General features: G+C 36.6%; 1 protein-coding gene across 2 annotated transcripts in view; it reads left to right on the top strand.

The window, feature by feature from the left end:
• Positions 1-377: 377 nt before the first annotated feature.
• Positions 378-22,370, top strand: part of LOC308645836 (putative G-protein coupled receptor 141) — a gene marked incomplete at its 3' end in the record, with an annotated part of 61,387 nt that continues 39,394 nt past the window's right edge. The window contains exons 1-3 of one of the 2 annotated variants that reach the window (XM_081288248.1): positions 382-474; positions 9,096-9,212; positions 21,332-21,467. Of the gene's footprint in view, positions 475-9,095; positions 9,213-21,331; positions 21,468-22,370 lie in introns of both variants that reach the window. The other variant, XM_081288249.1, reaches the window with a different exon arrangement.

Below are 22,370 nucleotides of genomic sequence, written 5' to 3'. Positions count from 1 at the left end.
TCTTTTACCCTAAACATAATACACAGTTTATCTCCTACTTTTGTGTTTGCTAATATTACTACTTTGCTAATATTATTGCTAATTATTATCTTTTTTCCACCTTCATTCTCTACAAAGCTTAGCTCAAATAAAATAAACAACATCTGACATATAATAAGAAACACCCCACCCTTAATAAATATTTCAGGACAGTTAGCCTTCCTGTCATTTTGCAACTTGGACTGTTCATCTTTAAGAGCTTGGTTTTTCAATGCTAGTGTGCTTGAAATGGTTTTGAGGTTTTGCAGTCTGTTGACACCCTGCGGAACTTGGAACACTTCAGCTTCCTTTTGTTGGGTGAGCTGTCCAGGGCCTTTGTGAATGCAGCAGAGCATGGGAGGGCTGCAGTGGCCCTGCTGTTAGCAAAGAATCCCATTTGGAAGTCAGACAAGTAGCCCATCTCTGCACTCCACCCTGAGAAAGCTGCTCTTCCAGGTAAGTGCAGGAGACTTGGGATAGGGACACGTGAATGACAGTGATGTCTCAAGAAGGCATGCTGAGCTGTGGGTCTGGTTTAATTCAGAATCTTCAGAAGCACTTGCTGTAAGAAGGAAGGTTATTTACTATGACCATGACTCCTTTCATTAAAGAAAGAATTTTCTGTACTTCCAATCTAGTTTAAATTTGGATAAAAGTGGTTTCAGAAACTGTCAAAAAAAAAAAAAGATTTTGCCTAGAAACATCATAGATAACCTGGTATTCATACAATTATTCAGATGCTTAACTTTTAAGTGATGTGTTAATTTTGTTTTCATTATCAAAATATTTTAACTCTATTACTGGCAATATTGTTGCATGTAGTCTGAAATCATTCTGATAACCCAAATCAATAGAAAGAAATAATTAATAGTAATCCGGGTAGTTAGGAAATTCTAAAGAACTGTTTCTAAAATAGCTTGTGGATAGTTATTGTAATTCTTCTCATTTGATTCTTGTTACTACATGACAGAAAGGATCTGAAAATAACTTTAAAAATCACTTAAATAAAAATTAAGAACAATATTCTTTCAAATAATTTTACTTTATATAAAATGGCTTCTATGCCATTATTTACTATTTATAGAAGGTAGTGTGTTTCAAATATGTGGAATGAAATATAAAGTTTTAAAAATGAAGTCAGCAACACGCAACCTGAAATTAAGAGTTTAGTTTTGCTTCTTTGCAGTGTGATTTTTGATGAGTCACTAAATTCACTGGACTTCAGCTTCCTACACACCCGCATAAGCATACTTGTTTATCTGAGAAATTACTTATTAAGCACTCCAGTTTTCTTTTCTTTTCCTTTCTTTCTTTCTTTTTTTTTTTTTTTTTTTTGGTGGGTTGGGGGTACTGGGGATGGAACTCAGGGACATTCAACCACTGAGCTACATTCTCAACCCTAATTTGTATTTTATTTAGAGACAGGGTCTCACAGAATTGCTTAGCACCTAGCTCTTGCTGAGGCTGGCTTTGAACCCATGATCCCTGTCTCAGCCTCCTGAGCACCACACGTCTGGCTATTAAACACTCTAGTTTTACAACTCCTTATTTTCTTTTTCATTGGGTTTAAATCAATCAATTCATTAACTATCAATATTTTAGTTAAGTAGTAGAAGTAATGAGACCATTGAATGAGGAATCAGGCAGTATGAATTCTAGTACTGTTTTCTAGTAATTGGCTGAATAATTTGAGGAATACTGAACTATTCTAGGCCAGAAATTTGGCAAAATTTTTCAATAAAAGGCTATATAGTACTTCAGGCTTTACAGGCCAAGAGATAAAATCGAGGCTAATATATAAGTATTGCATAGCAATTTAAAAACATGAAAACCATTCTTAGTTCACTGACTGTACAAAAAAGGTGAAGTGAGCCAGGTTTGACATATGGGCCATTATTTTCCAACTCATGTTTTTGGAGATGAATTTCAACAATTATAAAAAGAAAGACAGACTAGATGTGATATGATCAGCTTGAGTTCATGAGATGCCAAGGCAGTTCATGGATGTCTTTAAGGAGATTCACCAGTCCCCTCACACTGTACACAAAAGTGTGAGCATATGTAAATAGTGGGGATTGTTTTAATGGGGAAAATTACAGATTGCATCAGATTTTTTAATATGGTGAAAAATCTAATTTAGGTAAAGGGCCACAGGACTAGCTGATTTCAAAAACAATTTTTCAAATCTAAAACTCAACGAATCTATGAAGTGTTTATTGGTATTTACTGTGGATAAGCTATTGTGCTAGCATTATAAGAAATGTATCATGTTATGACTAATGTGTCAGAAATATTTTTAAAAAGATTAGAATATGTGCAAATAGGCGATATCCTTCAAATAACCTTGAGAAAAATTCCATCATTAGGCAAATATTTATTTTTTTTTTAAGAGAGAGAGAGAGAATCTTTTAATATTTATTTTTTAGTTTTTGGTGGACACAACATCTTTATTTTTTATTTTTATGTGGTGCTGAGGATCGAACCCAGCACCCTGCACATGCCAGGCGAGCACGCCACCCCCTGAGCCACATCCCCAGCCCCTAGGCAAATATTTCTGAAATATCATTTTGAAAATTTTCTTCAAAGCTAGTTCATGAGGTAGACCAAATTGCTTGCCACATTTTCTTATTTCCCCATCTTATTTTGGATGTTAGTGATGATTTGTGAGGATCATAATCAAATTTAATATAAACAGAACCTTCTTCATAAAAATATGATTTGCTTAAAGGCAGGAGCCATACCTTTTCTACCTTTTTATTCTAGAGAGATGTTTGGTGGACAGTAAGTACCAAATAACCTTGAAATAGGTATGTGTACAAATGAATGAAAAGATAAGAACACCATCATGGAGATTGTGTGCTACATTTGCTGAAGGTCTGGAACCCCAAATACTTTAAAAATAGTAGTTGCTAAGTCCAAAGGTTGCTTCTCTTTTTAAAGTTGAATGTAACCATCATTTCAAAATACTTGGTTAACTAAAGATTCAAGTTCCTGGGGATTAAGTCACTTTTCTTTAAGGAGTGACATCTGTTGAATTTAACTCATGAAAGAAAGAAATATTTCCTACAAAGTTTCAGGTAACCCACTTTCTGGGATAAACTGTCCAGAGACTGAAGTTTTGTTATTTGCTCTCAGCACCTTAGCATCTGAGCACTTCCTGCCCTGAGCTCTGGTAGAAAGGATTGCTGGCTGAAGAACTATTATAATTATTGTTATTATCGACAATCTAAAAGTCAGACCAAATAGAATGGAGGGCACCACTGCAGTCCCTGATACAGAAGTTCAGACTGAGCTCTGTGGTCTCCTCCATCAACAATGCCAAAGTCAGAGTGCTATTGGTCAGGGATTCCCTCAGTTTTGTGGGGCAGGGGAAGAATCTTTGATGTGTGTCCCTTCTCATGCCAGGAATAATCCCATTAAAAAAATAAAAAGGAACTTAATCTATACTAGCTGGTTTATGGTTCTTTCACTTCTCAGGGGAGATTTAAATGTTCTGATTTAAAATCTTTAGGAAATGTTTATGAAAAGCCTGCACAGCTTTGTATATATCTTGTGTTATGCCTGTCACCTCTTTGCATAAAAGAGTCCTTATCCCCTCCCCCATTCCCTTCAGAAGCTGTGGGAAAATAGCAATGTACTGCTTACTATGGGATGGAATTGTCCAGTGAGCCTGTGTGGAATCAGTGTAATCAATAACACCCTTTGCTCACCTGTTCAGCAATTGTGCTGAGAACATATTCATAGGCCTTCTTAAGGACTGAGGTTGTTCAAGATATGGTCAAAAAATCCAAAATCTTCATTGATGAGATCACAGATAAATAACACTAATGTGTCTCATGGTCCAAGGTCTCACTTAGGTGATGACAGGAAGCCTAGTCCACTATGCAAGGATTTCAGAAACTCCCTGGGCAGGGTTTGTGGGGTTCTTCAGGTCCCAAATCGGTAGCAAGTGTCCATTGCTGGCTGCTTCCCCAATCTCTATCTCCTGCCGGATGACCTGTGTACCTCTCCCAAGTCTTTCCTCTAAATGGTGGACAAAGCCCTTGTGTTTCCTCACAAACACAACTAATTAAATCTGTGACAAACTATTTTTCAAACTCTTCTTGGAGGAACATAGAGTGTATATTTTAGGTTTCACAAACCACACAATCTGTTGCAACCAGTCAGCTCCACAATCATAGTGCAAAAATCAAAAACAACCAACAGTAAGTACATCAATTAATAGGAATAGCTATGATCAGATAAAAACTTTATTTACAAAAACAAGGGCCCCTCTGGGCTGCAGTTTTCAGACCTCTGAATTGTACTGAAGATTGAAGACAGCTGTTTAGATGTACAGTATAGTAGAGGGAAGTAAAACACATAAAGTTAGAGAATGCCTTCTACAGATATAAGCACTTCATTTTCCTGGAGTCTCCCCACCTCTCACTTTAGCTCTGGCCTGGACCCATGCTGCTGGGACTTGCTCACCATTCCTGGCCAGAAATTCTCTCTCCTTTTTGCCTTTGTGTCCACACCCAGACCTGTGATGCCCCAGCTGGAGGGTGCCAAGATAAAAAGAAACTATACAACAACAACAAAAAAATCAAGCTCGTATTAAAATCATCTCTGACAAAAAGGCCCATTAAACAGAAATGTGGCTTCTCTGGGTCTGAAGTAGCTCCATTATATTAAAGTGGCACTTATTTTCCATTTGCCCTATTAAAAGCCTCACCCGAATCAACCTTTCTTTCCTAGAGAGGATCTGTCATGAAGGAAGTTCTTTGTCTGTAAATTTTTATCATTGCTGTGGGAAAGTGCACAAAGTTTACCATTTTAAACATCTTGGAATACAGTTCAGGGACTTGAAGACATTCACTTTGTTGTGCAATCCCAACCATCATCCATTTTCAGAACTTTTTAGCATCCCCAAGTGAAAGTATGTATTGAGCCACCGCTCTCCTTCCCCAAGCTCCTGGTAATCTCTTTTTGACTTTCAGTTTCTATGAATTTGACTATTTTAGGTCGTTTGTATAAATGAGTTCTTGGAATAAATTGCTGATTTGTGTAAAGACAAATTTCTTGCTTCTATTCTTGAAGTCACATGGAAAAATAAATTACTCATATATTCTGGCTTCCAGCCACCTCTGGTTTGGAAGAATTGGAAACTAGTGTGAGAATGCCCCTCCATGTACTTTTCATGCATCATCTATTACTGTTCTCCAACCTGTTGCCCCTGAAAACACACTGCACATTCTGTCCTTTAGAATGTCATGATCAGTGCCTACAATGCAGCTACCTCTTTTTCTTCTGTGGAGCTCATAATCATCTGCCCAGCACAAAAACCACTGATATGAGCAGATGGAGTTGCTGACATCTCTCTGTGTCATTCAGTACAATGACACTTAAATGTTGCATCTATGCTGCCTTGCACAAAAGATAACTCTAGTGCAGGTCTTATCACCTTGTTGTAATCTCCTGGCAGAGGAGAGCTGGTATCTTTAGGAGTACAGCCTTTGTCCTATTCAGTGACTTCATGAAGACATTAAATGTGAGATGCAAAGTAGAAAAAACAATGGTCACATTCAATTCACTCTCCTGGCATTCTGTCTCTCTCCTCCCCATATCTGTGTTCCATGTATGTATAATCTATCATATAAACATCCCTACCAAGAGAAATTGTTGAATTGATCATTTCAGATCTCTTCCCAAGAAGCAAAGTGAACAAATATATATTTAGTTTCTTTTAATTGAGTTGTCAGGGAAAAATTACTTATTTTAATAGTAAAATAGGATTATTATTATATCAATTTTATTCTTTAAGGTGAATACACACACACACACAGGGTGGGAAGGGAGAGATTCAAAGATTCATAATGTATGTGTCTCAGGAGACTGTAATCTTATTGGAGGGACACGATTTATGCCTATAAAACAGATGTATAGATCATGTGTCATCATGAAAATCATACATTGTCGAGTGCTTTATGGTTTATAAAGAGCAGGTGGGTGTAGTAATTCTTGTTTACCTTTGTTCCCCCAAAAATTTAAATAAGAGAGATTCAAGTTTAGTGTTCAATTTTCTTCGCTGAAAAGGATCTGAAATGGGCTAATTCAAATCTTTGCCCTTGGCAAAGACATTTATAGAAAAGCAAAGTGGTTAGATTATTTTTGTCAGATTGACATTTGTTAGCATAAACTTGGTTAGCAAAAATATGAATAATATAGAATAAATACCATTAGCCAAAGGAATGAGTGTGTAGCTAGTTTGTAGCTAGTTTTCTAGAATAGGTCTTAATACCATAAAAGTTTATAGGGAAGAAATGTAAAGCCTTTTATCAAGAATGTAAATTGCTTCCATAAGAAAGTGTTGCTGAGTTGAATTACACTGTAGCAGCTCTGACCCAGACCAGCTTTGAGACCCTTTTCCCTTTACATTGCAAATGAGATCAAGGCTGATGGTCACCTGGCTAGTCTTGCAGATCAAGAAAGTGAATTGTGACTCCAAGTCTAGAGTTTTCCCCAGCAGTCCCATACTCAGTTATGAGTTGCCCAATGCAGCCCCTGAGTGCTGTTATAGTTCAGTGAGGTGGGAGGTCAGCAAACAGAGTAGCTGGAGATAATGACTCTGTGTCTGGAACTATGAATGAACTCTGAGTAAACAACAAGGAATCAGACAGTCAGATGTGTCATGGTAGCATTCTTAACATACATTTGTATCAAAATCACCTGAGCTACTTGTTATCAACACCCATTTCAGAGTCTTTCCATGGATTACCACAAAGTGGTCTGAAATGAGCCTCTGGGCATCAGTGGCTTGACTGTTTCCTCAGGGGTTACCAAAGCTGGTCGTTACAATAAGATAACAAATAACCCAATCAACAAATGGGCCAAGGACCTGAACAGACACTTCTCAGAGGAGGATATACAATCAATCAACAAGTACATGAAAAAATGCTCAACATCGCTAGCAGTCAGAGAAATGCAAATCAAAACCACCCTAAGATATCATCTCACTCCAGTAAGATTGGCAGCCATTATGAAGTCAAACAACAACAAGTGCTGGCGAGGATGTGGAGAAAAGGGTACACTTGTACATTGTTGGTGGGACTGCAAATTGGTGCAGCCAATTTGGAAAGCAGTATGGAGATTTCTTGGAAAGCTGGGAATGGAACCACCATTTGACCCAGCTATTCCCCTTCTCAGTCTATTCCCTAAAGACCTAAAAAGAGCATGCTACAGGGACACTGCTACATCGATGTTCACAGCAGCACAATTCACAATAGCAAGACTGTGGAACCAACCTAGATGCCCTTCAATAGATGAATGGATAAAAAAAAAATGTGGCATTTATACACAATGAAGTATTACTCTGCATTAAAAAATGACAAAATCATAGAATTTGGAGGGAAATGGATGGCATTAGAGCAGATTATGCTAAGTGAAGCCAGCCAATCCCTAAAAAACAAATGGCAAATGTCTTCTTTGATATAAGGAGAGTAACTAAGGACAGAGTAGGGATGAAGAGCATGAGAAGAAGATTGACATTAAACAGGGATGAGAAGTGGGAGGGAAAAGGAAAGAGAAGGGAAATTGCATGGAAATGGAAGGAGACCCTCAGGGTTATACAAAATTACATACAAGAGGAAGTGAGGGGAATGGGAAAAATAATACAAGGGGGAGAAATGAATTATAGTAGAGGGGGTAGAGAGAGAAGAGGGGAGGGGAGGGGAGGGGAGGGGAGGGGGGATTGTAGAGGATAGGAAAGGCAGCAGAATACAACAGACACTAGTATGGCAATATGTAAATCAATGGAAGTGTAACTGATGTGATTCTGCAATCTGTATACAGGGTAAAAATGGGAGTTCATAACCCACTTGAATCAAAGTGTGAAATATGATATGTCAAGAACTATGTAATGTTTTGAACAGCCAACAATAAAAAAAAAAGAATACAAGCAACAATGTTGGTGAGGATGTGGGGGGAAAGGTGTGGTCATACATGGCTAGAAGGACTGCAAATTAGTACAACCATTCTGGAAAGCAAATTTCTCAAAAAAAAAAAAAACTAGGAATGGAACCACCATTTGACCCAGTTATCTCACACCTTGGCATATATCCAAAGGAGCTACAATCAACATACTACAATGAGTGACACAGCCACAGCAACATTTATAGCAGCATAATTCACAATAGCTAAGTTATGAAACCAACCTAGGGGCCTTTCAAAAGATGAATTGATAAAGAAATGTGTACATATACTCAGCCATAAAGAAGAACGACCTTCTGACTTTTGCTAGTAAATGGATGGATCTGGAGCCTATCATGCTAAGTGAAATTAGCCAGTTCCTCAAAACCAAAAATCAAATGTTTTCTCTGATATGTGGAAGCTAACCCACAATAAAGGGGAAGGGAGAATAGAATTTCAGAGAATTAGACAAAGGGGAATGAAGGGAAGGAAAGGGAGATAGGAAAAGGAAAGACAGAGGAATGAATCTGACATAACTTTCCATGCTTATATATTTATATTTAAATGAACTCTACTGTCATGTATACCTAAAAACCACCAATAAAATGTCCTAACCAAAAAAAAAAAAAAAGCTGGTCGTTAGGTGGATGGTTCTCTCTCATCCCATTATTTAAACCCTTCGTAATAAGTGCTATTACCAAAGATATAATTAATAGCTGATCTGAGATTTTATATTTAAGATAAGGAGGACTAGACAAGTTTCTAAGATGTTCAGAGAGACAATCTTCATGTCCTGGTCCTAGTGCCCAACAGTGTACAGTACACCAGGAGACACAGGAGTCACAGGAGACAAGGCCAGTCCCTGTACTCTGCGTTGCCTGTCCTTTCTTTCTTAAAACAAAACAACAAAAACCAGTAGTGATTCTCTCTGCTCTTGTAAACTTCAAAGAAACAAAAATATCTGTCATGTCCCAGATAATATGGCTTGGCCAATTTCATCAAACCTCTGCTTCCTGTGGACACAGTGATATTCAACTTGTGACAATTGTGATGACTAAAAGGAAAAATGTGTGAAACATGCCTAGAATATGGAATTATTAATCATTATTTCCTTTCTTTCCTACCACCAGTGTACATTTAGATGTTTTGACACCTGCAAATGTAATCAAACTGAAACATCCTATCTCACTTTTCTGTCCATCAACAATTTTCAGTTAAAGACCACAGGGACACCAGTAACTGAACAGGTAGGGGTTTATTCTTCATTGCCAGAAGGAAGAACACACACTATGGGAAGCCATGGGGCAGGGGGGTTGGCAGGATAGAAATAATCTACTATAGAATTGTGTTTTCAGCTGGGTGAGTTAGAAAAGTAAGCATTCATTCTATATTGGATGCTGTCAGAAAGCAGAGACGTTTTTATGACCGGGTAAAGAAATGACAATCACTGCTTTTGACCAAGAAAGGAGATATTTGGTCTTTTATGGATGTCCAGTAATGTCATTTTTTTGTCTATGTTTAAGATAAAAGTATGCTATGGCCTTGTTTGAGCTCATTTTATCATGGGCTCAGACTGATCTTACCTGAGCTTTCCATACAGCTGGACTGGACCAGAGTATGGGGAAAAAGCAGCTATTTACTTAAAATTTTAGAGGTAGAGAAAAGTGGAGAGATTAAACATTTATTGAGCTGTTACTGCATTGATCAAGCTAAGTTTTGATCCTCCCAATGGTCTCACAAGTATATAATCTACATAAGGTGGGATTTGAAGCCAGATCTAGTTGACTTTGGCAACAAAATCTTCTAGCCGCTGCCCTGTGGAGCTGTACTTTTAACACCATTTGAGCACATGGATGAATTCCCACCTCTCACTAGCAATGGCTTGCCTTTGACTTTACTTAACAACCAGAAAAAATAATTAGATCTAGGGCCAAGGACTGAGGATTGTTTTCTGTGAAGGGTCACAACTACTCAACTGCCCAAGTTGCAAGAAAGCAGCCATAGATCATATATAAACAAAAGGGTGTGGTTGTGTTCCCACTAAACCTTATTTACAAAATCAGGTGGCAGATGGGATGTGGTCTTGGGTTGTGGTTTGCAAACTCTTGATCTAGATTTTAAGTAACCAGAAATTCCAAATCAAGAGGGATGTTTTTAGAAGGGTATTTTACATATTTAAAAGATGCTTTGAATAATTAAATATGTGTAAATTATGAATATGAATAATAAATGTGAGTAAATATAAATCTTACAGGCTTTTATTTATTCAAGCCTCAATTTATTTATTTTAGATAAATGGCTTGTTTCTAAACATGGCAGAAAATCAGGATGGTGCCTCATGCCATTTGCTTCTCAGGCTCTGAAGAGTGGCCAGGGGAGCTGAAATGCCTATCTATCTGATGGTTATTCTGTGTTTCTGTGCCAGACATTACTCTTAGCCCCTTCTTTTCATTATTCCTTAAAGGACAAATCTTGTTAGTAAAACCGAGGCTCTAAGAGGTTGAGCAACTTGCTCTCAGTTTTTCAGATGTTGTGAGTTAAGCCCCACATCCTTTCCACTACTCCCTAGACCTCAATTTTAATAAATGACAGAATCTGTGGATGGTCTAAAGGCATAAGATCCTGGGATTGCCTTCTGAACCATCAAAGTGAGATTACGTGCTCAGAATAAATTTAGGGCAGAGTATATTTTGCTACATCTTAACTTTTTGAAAAATTAGGACGAGAGGGTAATGGTTGAGGTGGAAATTCAGTCCTGGAGCTCTGGAGGCTCATGGTCTGCAGAGCCTCAGCAGGACCACTCCCTTTTTATAGATACCACTTTCACCAAGCAAAACATAATGTCCCAAATGAATGCAAAGAGCACCTGCCGTCACCAGGACAGATTGTCTCCCCTTCTGCCCTCAAGTGACGGATATCCTGGGAGAATTTCACTCAAAATCTCTGACACGTGCTCTGCTACTTCTCTTAGTCAAAAGGAATTTTCAGTTAGAATCTCCCCATTCTTCAGACGTGGAGAACCAGTACAAGTGTATATTTTTAGGATTTAGAGTTGAATATTTCCCAATGATATTTTTCACGCAAATTAAACACAATGATGCAGAAATTAAAAACATTGAATTAAATGCAAATTAAACAAATTCAATGCAGAACTTACTCCAACAATCTTACATTATCTACCTAAGATGGGATTTGAAGCCAGATCCTCAAATCTTTGATACTGACATTAAAGTAAAATACTCTGTTATAGGAAATCCAGCTCATCTTTTTCTCCTTTCATTAAGCTTAGTTTAAGCCTCACTTGCTCCAGCAAATCTCTGATTAACCTCAGCCTTGATTGCTTTACACTTCCAGTCCAGACAGAATTTGTGTCCTTGGTTTATGCTGCAAAGCAAATAGAGACCCGATGGTACATGGAACTGTCACGGTGGTGGGACAATGTTATAGTGAATATACTCCTGGAGTCCCGTTTTGCAAACTTAAGAGCAGTAAAGCTTGTTATTCACGGTGGTTTAAAAAGGATAAACAAGTCTTCCAATGCTGCAAATGGAATATGGAAGAAGGAATGTATGAATATTTTGCTATGTCTCTTTCCTTCTCTAAAACCTTAATTTATGACATAATAGTAATATTAAATAATAGTAATAATAAATATAAATAAACAATCATAGGAAAATGGTTGTGTATACATAAATTTTGTACATAAATGCATATACATGTGTATGTGTGTATATATTTCTACTTGAGTACTTTGTTGAGAGAGGCGTGGAGGAGGGACTTGCTTCTTGACCCAAGGGGAGACCTTTCAGAAGCATCATTATATCTTAGCTCAGCTCTGTCCTCCCTCTATTTCATCCCCTGTTCAGAGTTGCCAGATTTAGAAAATAAGACAAAAAAACTTCCAGTGAAATTTGAACTTCAGATAAATATTAAATAATGTTTAAAATGAGTATGTTTCAAACATTGCATGGGATACTTGCAGAATAATAATTATTTGATGCTTATCTATATTTTAAATTTAAACTGAGTATCCTGAATTCTATACAGAGATCTTTAAGGCTCTGAGTTTTTGTGTGTTAAATTTTCTGGCTTGACAAAATTGCACTCAATTTCCTGCTTGGGCACATTGGAAGCTTTCGACAACCGACACGGCCTGGAGGTAGTAATTCATAGCCTAGTGTCATCAGAGTATTAAAAGGAGAGAATGTAAATAAATCCCATAGATTAGGGCCAGGAATAGGCAGATGCCAAGTAAACATTGGTCAAAAATTTTTTTCCCCCTGCAATTTATTTCACTTATTGACCTTTTTAGGAAGAACTGTTTTCTGTTTCCCTGACAACAGACCATACCTATTTCTATATCTGTGGTTGTCACATGTAGTTTAAGGCCTATTCTATAAAAATGACAATGTAGACACCTCAGCTACTTTATTTATTTATTTCATTAGTACTTGCCAGGCATAGCTTTATACATATACATATATATGTGTGTATATATATAATACATATATATTAAGCTTTCTAAGTCTTTTTATTTAAGATGCTTCTAAAGCATGGATTTCTAATTAAGATTTAGACATAAAAGTCAGATCATCTTTTTAAGAAAAACTATAGAAGTTTGTCAACAAATTATGTATTAATTAAATGTGCTTTCATTTGTAACTTTTAACTTTTGGCTATTTTATACATTTTTGTCGGTTTCATGTTCTTTCCCTCCCTTCCTTCCTTCTTCCTCTCTCTTTCCTTCTTTCTTCTTTCTATCCTTCATTTTCTTTGCTTTTGAATTAATCTAATTTTTTTCATTTTTTTGTCTTTGTGTATTTTAATGTTTATATGATACATATTTTATTTTTATCCTTTTAGTGCTACCAAATAAATATTAAATTTACATAAATTTAAAGGAAACTGGAGTTAAACAATGTCTTAGTTTCTTCCCCAGTAATATACAGAACTTAGAACCTATAACACTATGGCCCAATATTTTAGTATTGTATTTTAATCCTATGAGGAAGATGTTATTATTGTTGATTTTAAATAAAATAAATTTAGATTAATCCATATATTTGTAGTTTATTTAACTTATTTTCTTTATAACTTAAATTTTCCTTTGTGCCTAGCGACTCAGGAGGCTGAGAGACTGGAGGATCCATGAGTTCAAAGCCAGCCTCAGCAAAAGCGCGGCACTGAGTAACTCAGTGAGACCCTGTCTCTCAATAAAATACAAAATAGGGCTGGGGATGTGGCTCAGTGGTCAAGTGCCCCTGAGTTCAATCCCTGGTACCCTTCCCCAAAAAAGATTTTTTTTCTTTTTGTATAACTCCCCTTCTTTCTTCATATATCATCTACATCTTCCTCTAATAAGGGCAGACTGGTTTTATTATCCTTCCATTTTCCTTGCTTTAAAGATACCATTCCACTGCCTCCTGGCCTCCACGCTGCTTTTAACAAGGCACCTCTCTGCAAGTGATTTCTTTTTAGTGATCTGTCTTTGTAATGGGCAGCCTTTATTATTAGCATCTCTTCTTCTTTAGGAGTCTACAGCTTTGCTATGCTGAATCCAGATATGATTTCTTTTAATTCATTCTGCTTATGCATTTTTGACCTTACTGAATCTGATGACTGATGCATTTCATCAACCCTGGAAAATTCTCAGCCATCATTTCTCAAAAAAATTTTTTTTCTTTATTTTGCTCTAAGATTTATTTGGGGACAAATTTAACCTCCACGCAACTCTCCTTTTGTGATTTCCATTTTCTCTACAGGAACATAGCATACTTGTTATAAGGCAAAAATAGAGCCAACTGTCTAGGTTGAAATTACAGCTTCATCTCTTAGTAGCTGTATGAGTTTGGGCAAGTCACTTAACCTTCCTGGGCTTCAGTGTCCCCTCCCTTCTAACTGGGGACAGAACAGTGTCTACTTTACAGCAGTATTGTAAGGAATGCAAGAGAAAATGTAGCATGTGTCAAGTGCTAAGGAGCTGGTAGGGTGTGTTTACCCCTCCTTTTTTTCTGTGTTGTGTCCTGAGCAATTTTTTTCATCTCTATTGTACAGTTTGCTGATTTTCTCCCCAAACCCTAGAGCCTTCATGTTATTGATACAGGAAAAAAATAATGACTTCACTTCACTTTCCTCCTCAAATTGTCATTGTGTCACCTTTTATTATTGGAGGCATCAAGAGTAAACCTTGTGGCTAGGAATTCTAGGGGATGCATAGAAGGGTAGAAATGGTTCAAATCTTTCTATAGATGGAGGACCACCTGCGTTGGGATGGGTGAAATTCCAGGAAATTGCTTGTCCTGACCTTTCCTTAATGTGTTAGGAACTATTTACATAATATTACATAACTCTATTGTACAGTTCACTAATTTTTATTTTATTTGTCTAGTATGTCCTTTGACATTCTAGTTCTATTTGTATATTTTTCATTTTCAAAAGTACAAATTTCCAAAAGAAATTTTTTTGTTTTTTGTTTAAATGCTTGATCACTTAAAAATAATTTACTTTAAATGAAAGTGTGTGTGTGCGCGCGCGAGCGCGCACGCTTCTACCAGGTACCTTCTGCCAGATACCCAGAAACCCTGAGACATGTCAAACTGAATTTTCAACATGAAATTTTGGGATCCCACTCATAGTATAGATTCCTTTCTCCAAATGATGATGGTGTTGGCTGGTATTGTTTGGGTAGAAGTCATTTCCTTTCCACCCAAACCTAAAGTTGGAACAAGGAAGTATATTTTGTCTTACTCTGGGGTGGGATTTTCTCCAAGAAGTTTTCTTTCTTTAGGTCATGTTTTTGTGTGGTTGAGTGCAATCTGAAATACACCTTGTGTGGAACTCTTGACTCTCTTTGCTATGTACTGTGTACACACTGGATTAATAACATGAGAGCTCAAGGTTCTCAGGATCTCTGAGTAATTAGAGTATCACTGCCTTCAGTCTTCACTTACTAGCTTGCCCTTCTAGATTTATGCTTTATAAAATTATTTTTCCTCATTAAGACTTTTTAAAACCTATTTTTAACTCATCCATGACATTTTAAAAAAATACTCTTTATGGACTAGAAATATAGCTCAGTGGCCTAGCATGCTCAAGGTCCTGGATTCAATCTCAAGTACCTCAAAAGTTTAAAATGATATGTGGCACTTCAAGTTACTTTCTACTGTGAACTAAGATCTACTCTTACTATCCTACACTACAAATTCCACAGCTGAATTTTTATTTTGTTCTCGGTGACAAGCCCAATACTTGGTAGGAATAGTTGCTTTGATGATATTTACTAAATAAATGAATATGTATAGTTGAACATAATTTTAGTATTATTTAGATACTACTTTAAAAGATTGAGGAATGGGACATTCTGTCAAAGCTCTGAACAGAGCATCTCAATCTACAACTTTACGAATGTTTATTGGTTTAAGATAGACAGCCCACAAATTTGGGATAGAATAAATCCTCCAAATTCGTCTGAATTTGTGGTTTGCTCTTTAAAAGGATATTTTCTTTTTTTTTCTTTCTTTTTTTATTGGTTGTTCAAAACATTACAAAGCTCTTGACATATCATATTTCATACATAAGCTTCAAGTGAGTTATGAACTCCCAATTTTACCCCAAACACAGATTGCAGAATCATATCAGTTACACATCCACATTTTTACATAATGCCATACTAGTAACTGTTGTATTCTGCTACCTTTCCTATCCTCTACTATCCCCCCTCCCCTCCCCTCCCATCTTCTCTCTCTACCCCATCTACTGTAATTCATTTCTCTCCTTGTTTATTTTCCCATTCCCCTCACAACCTCTTATATTTAATTTTGTATAACAATGAGGGTCTCCCTCCATTTCCATGCAATTCCCTTTTTCTCTCCCTTTCCCTCCCACTTCATGTCTCTGTTTAATGTTAATTAAAAGGATATTTTCCATAGAAAAGGGTACAGTTGGTCATCCAAACCTGCAGGTTCTACATCCTTTGATTAAGTTGGAGGCAGGTTGAAAACTGCAGGGAAAACTATAAGGGAAAAAACTTTGTACTGAACAGGTACAGACTTTTTCTTGTCGTTGTTTTATAATATAATATAAAACTATTTTCATAACATTTACATTGTTTTAGGCATTACATGCTATCAAAAATGATTGTATATGGGTGTACATGCATAGGTTATATGCAAATACTGTTGTATTTTATATAAGAGATCAATAGTCACAGATTTTGATATCCTCAGGAGGTCCTGGATCCAAATCTCTGTGGATAACAATGGAGGACCATATTCTGCATGTTGTTATGATCACCAAATTTATATCACTGATAAATTAAATTGCAGCATAAATACATCTAGCAAATATACTATATCCATTTATAATATTATTTATATGACCTCAGCAGAGAGGAAATTCTTGAAAGAATAATATAGCAAGTGGATTCAGGTTTGTGTTAGTCTTCTTAAGGAAGGTATATCCCTAAATCTAGGGTTTTTACATTAGAAATTGCTTTTCCTGACCTTTACTTAATGTGTTAGGAAGACATATTGAGGCAAAGAAAACAAAGAGAATTCTCTGACTTCATAAACCTGATTTATGAGATAAGGATTCTACAGAAAACAGATCAAAGTCTGGGACTGAAAATTAGAATTTGAGATTGAGAATATAGTTTACATACATGAATGTCCATGGAAAGTAATTGGAGAGCTTTTAAAAACTCATTATTATACAAAATTATATATAAGAGGAAGTGAGGGGAAAGGGAAAATTAAAAAAAACAAGAGAGAGAAATGAATTACAGTAGATGGGGTAGAGAAAGAAGATGGGAGGGGAGGGGAGGGGAGGGGGGATAGTAGAGGATAGGAAGGGCAGCAGAATACAACAGATACTAGTATGGCAGTATGTAAAAACGCGGATGTGTAACCGATGTGATTCTGCAATATGTATATGGGGTAAAAATTGGAGTTCATAACCCACTTAAATGTATGAAATATGATATGTCAAGAGCTTTGTAATGTTTTGAACAACTAATAAAAAAAGAAAAAGAAAAATGTGAACTCATAAAAAAATAAAAAATAAAATAAAAGCTATGGGTGTTTGGCTGGAGTTGTGGCTCAGTGGCAGAGCGCTTGTCTTGTACATATGAGGCAGTGGGTTCTATCCTTAGCACCATATAAAAATAAATAAACAAAATAAAGATATTGTGTCCAGGTATGACTGAAAAAAAAACAACTATCTATGGTGAGGCCACACTCTCAGATGTGAGAACCCTATATAAGAATTAAAAAATTTCCTAGGCAATTCTACAGTGCATCCAGCATTAATGTATCAGCTGGGGAGAAAACAAAATTCACTCCAGGTATTTCACACAGGAAGGACTCTAACATTGGGATTCATAGGCTGCAGTAGTATTGAGAGGGTCAAGAGAGGGGAGATTAAGAAAAGCTGTCCCTATTATTCTGGAAGTACAGAAATATAGGAAACCACCACTGAAGATTATAGTTTCTTAGCTTCAACTAGGTGGTTTGGAGGAGATCTGAAACCCACCGGCAGAACTGCTATTGATACAGGAAAAAATGATGACTTCACTTCACTTTCCTCTTCAAATTGTCATGTGTCACTTTTTATTATGGGAAGCATCAAGAGGAAATCCTGTGGCTAGGAATTCTAGGAGATGCATAGAAGGGTAGAAATGGTGCAAATCTTTCTATAGATAGAGGACCACCTGTTTTGGGATGGGTGAAATTCCAACATTCAGAGCATTATGGACTTGGGGCTATCAGTAACCTCAGAAAATTGAAATGTTTGTAAAAGCATTTATCCAGATTCAAGAAGACTTCAGGTTAAACTCTCAGTGGAGAAAATGTTGTTCAGTTTTCCAGATTTCTCTAAGTACCAAGAAGAAGTAGGAATATCTTTTTTTTAACCTCCTGTAGCTCCTTTATGTTTTATGGCAGTGAACTTTATTGAAAGTTCACAGATCAATGGCAAAAGAATCTGTGCGAAGATTCTAGTCAAAAGAATTAAAGGCTACACTTGGCAGAGTCTCAGTTGAATCTGGTATCCAAAGGGAAAAGTTTTATATTGGGCATCATGAAAATTTAACTGTAAAAATAGGAAAATATGTGTGATAACCAAAGTTCATGTTCTTTGTTCTCCACACCATTGTGTCTCTATAAGCAAGTGACAGCATGAATTTGGTGGACTCTTTTTTTCCTTTTCATATAAAGACCATAGACCCTTGCAAAGAGGCAGGGCATATGTGAAGGAAAGTAAAAGATGCCCCTCTGTATGGGGGTGGCTCTCCACCTGCTCCCAACTGAGAGCAACCATTCACCCACCTGGTATGTTCTCCACTTCTCTTTAACTTCCACTCCCTCTCCTATTCCCTTCTTATGCTTCCTTCTACCTCCTTCCTGTTAAAGGGTCTGGTGGTTGAGCCAGGCAGAGCTGTGGTCAGACCCGTGTGAGATTTCTCAGAGGCAACACAACCTCAGGCACTGTGCCTGTGGGGAAAATATCACCTGACAGGCAGGCAGCTGCACTCTGTACCTTCCAGAACCTCTCACAATAACATCTAGTGTTTAAAATTAAAATAATGTTTAAATTTAATACTTAGTACCTTGAGTCTCACATACTTACTACCTTACAGAGGAGATACTCATCATCCCTGTTCTTTACATGAGGAAAGGATGAGATAGAGAGATCAAATACCTTTCTCAATTTCAGCCAGTTGATACCCAAATGATAAACATTCCACTATATTCTGAGATTTTATAATTACCACATTTGTGTGTGTATGTGTGTGGTGTTGATGGAACCCAGGGCGTTGTACGTGCTAGGCAAGTGCTTCACCACTGAGCTATATCCCCAGTCCCCTAATTATAACACTTTTATGTTTCTAGTTTTGGCATTATAATTTATGAAGGTCATTGGAAAACTCAAATGTCCAAATAGCCTGGTCATATAATGGAAGCACTAGAAATCACATTATCTTTATCACTCTCATAAAAATCCATTGAGTGTGATGTCTTTGCAAAGTTCTATTTTGTTTTATATAGATTATCCATATGTATATAAGATAGTACAACAACTATGAAATAGGTAATCCTATAATTACTTCAATTTAGAGATAAGGATAATGTTAACTATGAAAATATTAAGTAACTTGCTCAAGATGATCCATCTATTAAATGATAAAAGTAGGTTCCAGAGTCAAAGCCTATAGTAATAAACTATGCTGGAAACCTTAGTTACTTGCTTGAATAAGACAAGATATCAGGGTCCAGAGGAAGACTGTGGCTGAGAGCAAAGAGAGAAGATTGGAGTGTTCAGTTGATGAGCAAAATATTAGATGTAAAGAAACAACATTCACGTTGTAATGCTCCTAAGAACAGGATTATAACAATAGTTGGGCTGTATATACAGGAATAAATATCTATATGAAGTGATACAGACCTTTCCAGCTTTATTTTTATTTAACAATACCGCAGACAGCCTCTCAAAACATACTGTGAATTCTTTGGCCCTGAATGTTTCTAGACACTAAAGAAATTTCCTAAATTGAAGAGAACATTGGAGTGTGTATGACCTCTAAGCTAATAAGTGATCTCCAAGATGCTTTGGATGCACAAGTTAGCTCTTTTGAACTATCACAGTAGCTGAAGAGATTTAAAGATATCATTTTTAAGTGCTCATGTTGAAGCATAATGAAGATAAATGGTTGGATCCAAGTAAAGAATTAATTTAGTCATTGAACTGAGCTCCTGAATTTAGTCTCTGGTGCTGTCTGCATTTCTTTCAAACCATCTCCTAAAAAGTGTCTTAGAGACAAAGCTGGCCGAGAGCAGTCTACATCCCAATTAAGTAGAGAGTTGTTGTTCTTGAATTTATTTTTGTACTTGGGAGACACATTTCTTCCTCGGCAGCTTAACAGAAGTACTGGTGAGGTGGCAGCAAAGCAAGATAACCATTTTCAAGGAGTAGCAAACGCTAAAGCTGACCTTGTAAGATCTGAAAAAGTGAGCAATTGTGTCATGTTTGAAAGCTGTAATCGTGCACTGTGTATGCAGAAAAGCCTGGATTCCTCCTCAGAGAAGGCCTATTGCTTCAGGGAACTAGTGAGGGAGAGCACGGAGGGGCTGAAAGGTACTGACCCCATACAGCTCAGTCCCTTTCCTTGCATAACCCTTAGCTTCAGTATGCAGGAGCTCTCCAGAATGGTAGGGCAGTTAGAAGACGTCAAAGTGCAAAGTTTCAAAGAACACATTTGACTAAGTCTTAATAATGGCTCCTGAGCTGAGGTTGTGGCTCTGCGGTGTGGCACTTGCCTAGCACCTGAGGGGTCCTGGGTTTGATCCTCAGCACCACATAAAAATGCATGGATAAAATAGGGGTATCATGTCCATCTACAACTAAAAAAATAAATATTTTAAAAAAACATTTCACAGAGTACAACGCATGTTTAGGATGGCATCTCATCTAAGCCTTCTCAACATTTGATACACAAAGGAAACTCTGACTTTAAAGGTTTACAATGGTTCTTTCATAGTTAGTATCTTATGTATCTTCTAAATGACCCTGAGATGGAGATGTTATTAAGCCATATTTTTAACTGAGCTCAGAAAAACTATATATAGATGTACATGCTAAAACGTCTATGCCAAGTGAATCTAGGACTGTTGTTTTGTTTTTGTCATCAAAGTCATTATAATCAATTGATAGGTACAGGGCAATTTTGTATAGTAGAGAAATATTGGGAGAACAAATAGTTTAAAAATATTTTTATGATTATATTATGAAAATAGTATTCTGGTTATTGCAGGAAATGTGGGACACATTGAAAAAAAGCCTACATAAAGAAATAAAAAGCATTTATGATTCAACCAAAGAAACCATACTTAAATTTGTGGTACATTTACTTTCAATAAATGCATACATTCAGATTATATAGTTGAGACCATAATGTATACAATGTTATCTTCCTTGTTTTTCATGGGAATTTTCTATTTTATTTAATATTCTTGATAAGCATCATTTTAATAAAATACTAGAACATATGAATATAGTATAATATACTAAACTTATTATGGGAAAATCTCCTTGCATGAAGCGTACACATTTTGTATATATGGCTGGTATTATTCTTTGTAATTTCTGGAAGAGGGAATGCCTATAGCAAAGGGCACAATTACTATTAATGAACTTTCCATACATTACCAAATTGATTTTTAGCAAAGTGGTACCAATCTCAACTCTAATGAGCAGTGTCATTTCATCTTTGCAAACATTGAAGATTGTCACAATGGTTTAATTCACTGATGTGATAGATGAAGAAGATCTTATTACTCGTTTTAATGTTTGTTTATTTGAAAACCACTGACAGCCTAGTCACTGTACCTTGTCAAGACACCTCATTGAAGACTTGGATGAAAGAAATATCTGTCACCGGCAGTCTGCGATACGAATTTCCCTCCAAGGGCAGAGATCCAACAATCACAAGTAACTCCCAATGGGCCAAGGTAAGTACTTCAAAGTGAGGGAGGTTTGGGTATTGAATACAGGGCAGGGAGCATGGCAGGGGCTAAAGCATGCCTGCCCTTTGTCGGCTTGTGTATCTTTCTTCCACTTTGAGTATTTCTTATTGACTTAGCAGTTTCAAATGCCTTCTGTGTGCCCTGCATGCCTGCATCAAGCATTCTTCCAGCATTTATTTCACAGCATGAAATAAATAAATAAATAAATAAATAAATCTTCACAGCATTTATTTCACAGCTTCTGTTCCAGAAGCCTTGTCTGCACAGAGTAAAACAAGGAGGGGTTCCCAGTAGAGAAACTGGGGATACTTGGTGACCCTGAGGAAGTGCCACGGCCAGTGTGTCTTTGGAGGCACTGACTTCAGTCATGCGTCACTCTTCACAATAGAAAATCAAAGTGTGATTACCTTTCACCATTGTTTGCTTTCTTTCTTTTAAATTTGACAGTTTTCTGCCCTTATTCTTATGTTTTCAGATTAGTAATTTTAAAATGTTATTATAGAAAATTTGAAATACGTAGTAGAGAGTAGTGAACTCCTCGTACCCATTACTCAGCTTCACTCAGCTACACACATTCCACTCAAGGGTGCTCTGGTTTGATTTATTCTAGCTCATCTCCAACCCCCACAAATACATCATTTTGAAGAAGCCCTAGAAAAATCTCATGTATAATATAATTTCATCCATATATATCTCTAAAAGATGACTTTAAAAAACTGAAATATTATCTTGCCCAAAATAATTCTTTAAAATCTTCCAATAGTTAGTTACTCCTCAAATTTCCCCAATTATCTCATTTTTCCCCATTTTTCTTGAGTAGAAGTCAACATAAAATTTATACCTTACAAAGTTGTTGATCTGTCAAGGACACGTATTTTTAAAAATTTT

The sequence above is a fragment of the Spermophilus citellus genome (genome assembly GCF_964194105.1).
Source record: "Spermophilus citellus genome assembly, chromosome: 3".
Lineage (NCBI taxonomy): Eukaryota > Metazoa > Chordata > Mammalia > Rodentia > Sciuridae > Spermophilus > Spermophilus citellus.
The sequence above is the reverse complement of the archived record's forward strand: the minus strand, read 5'-3'. Positions and strand labels throughout refer to the sequence as shown.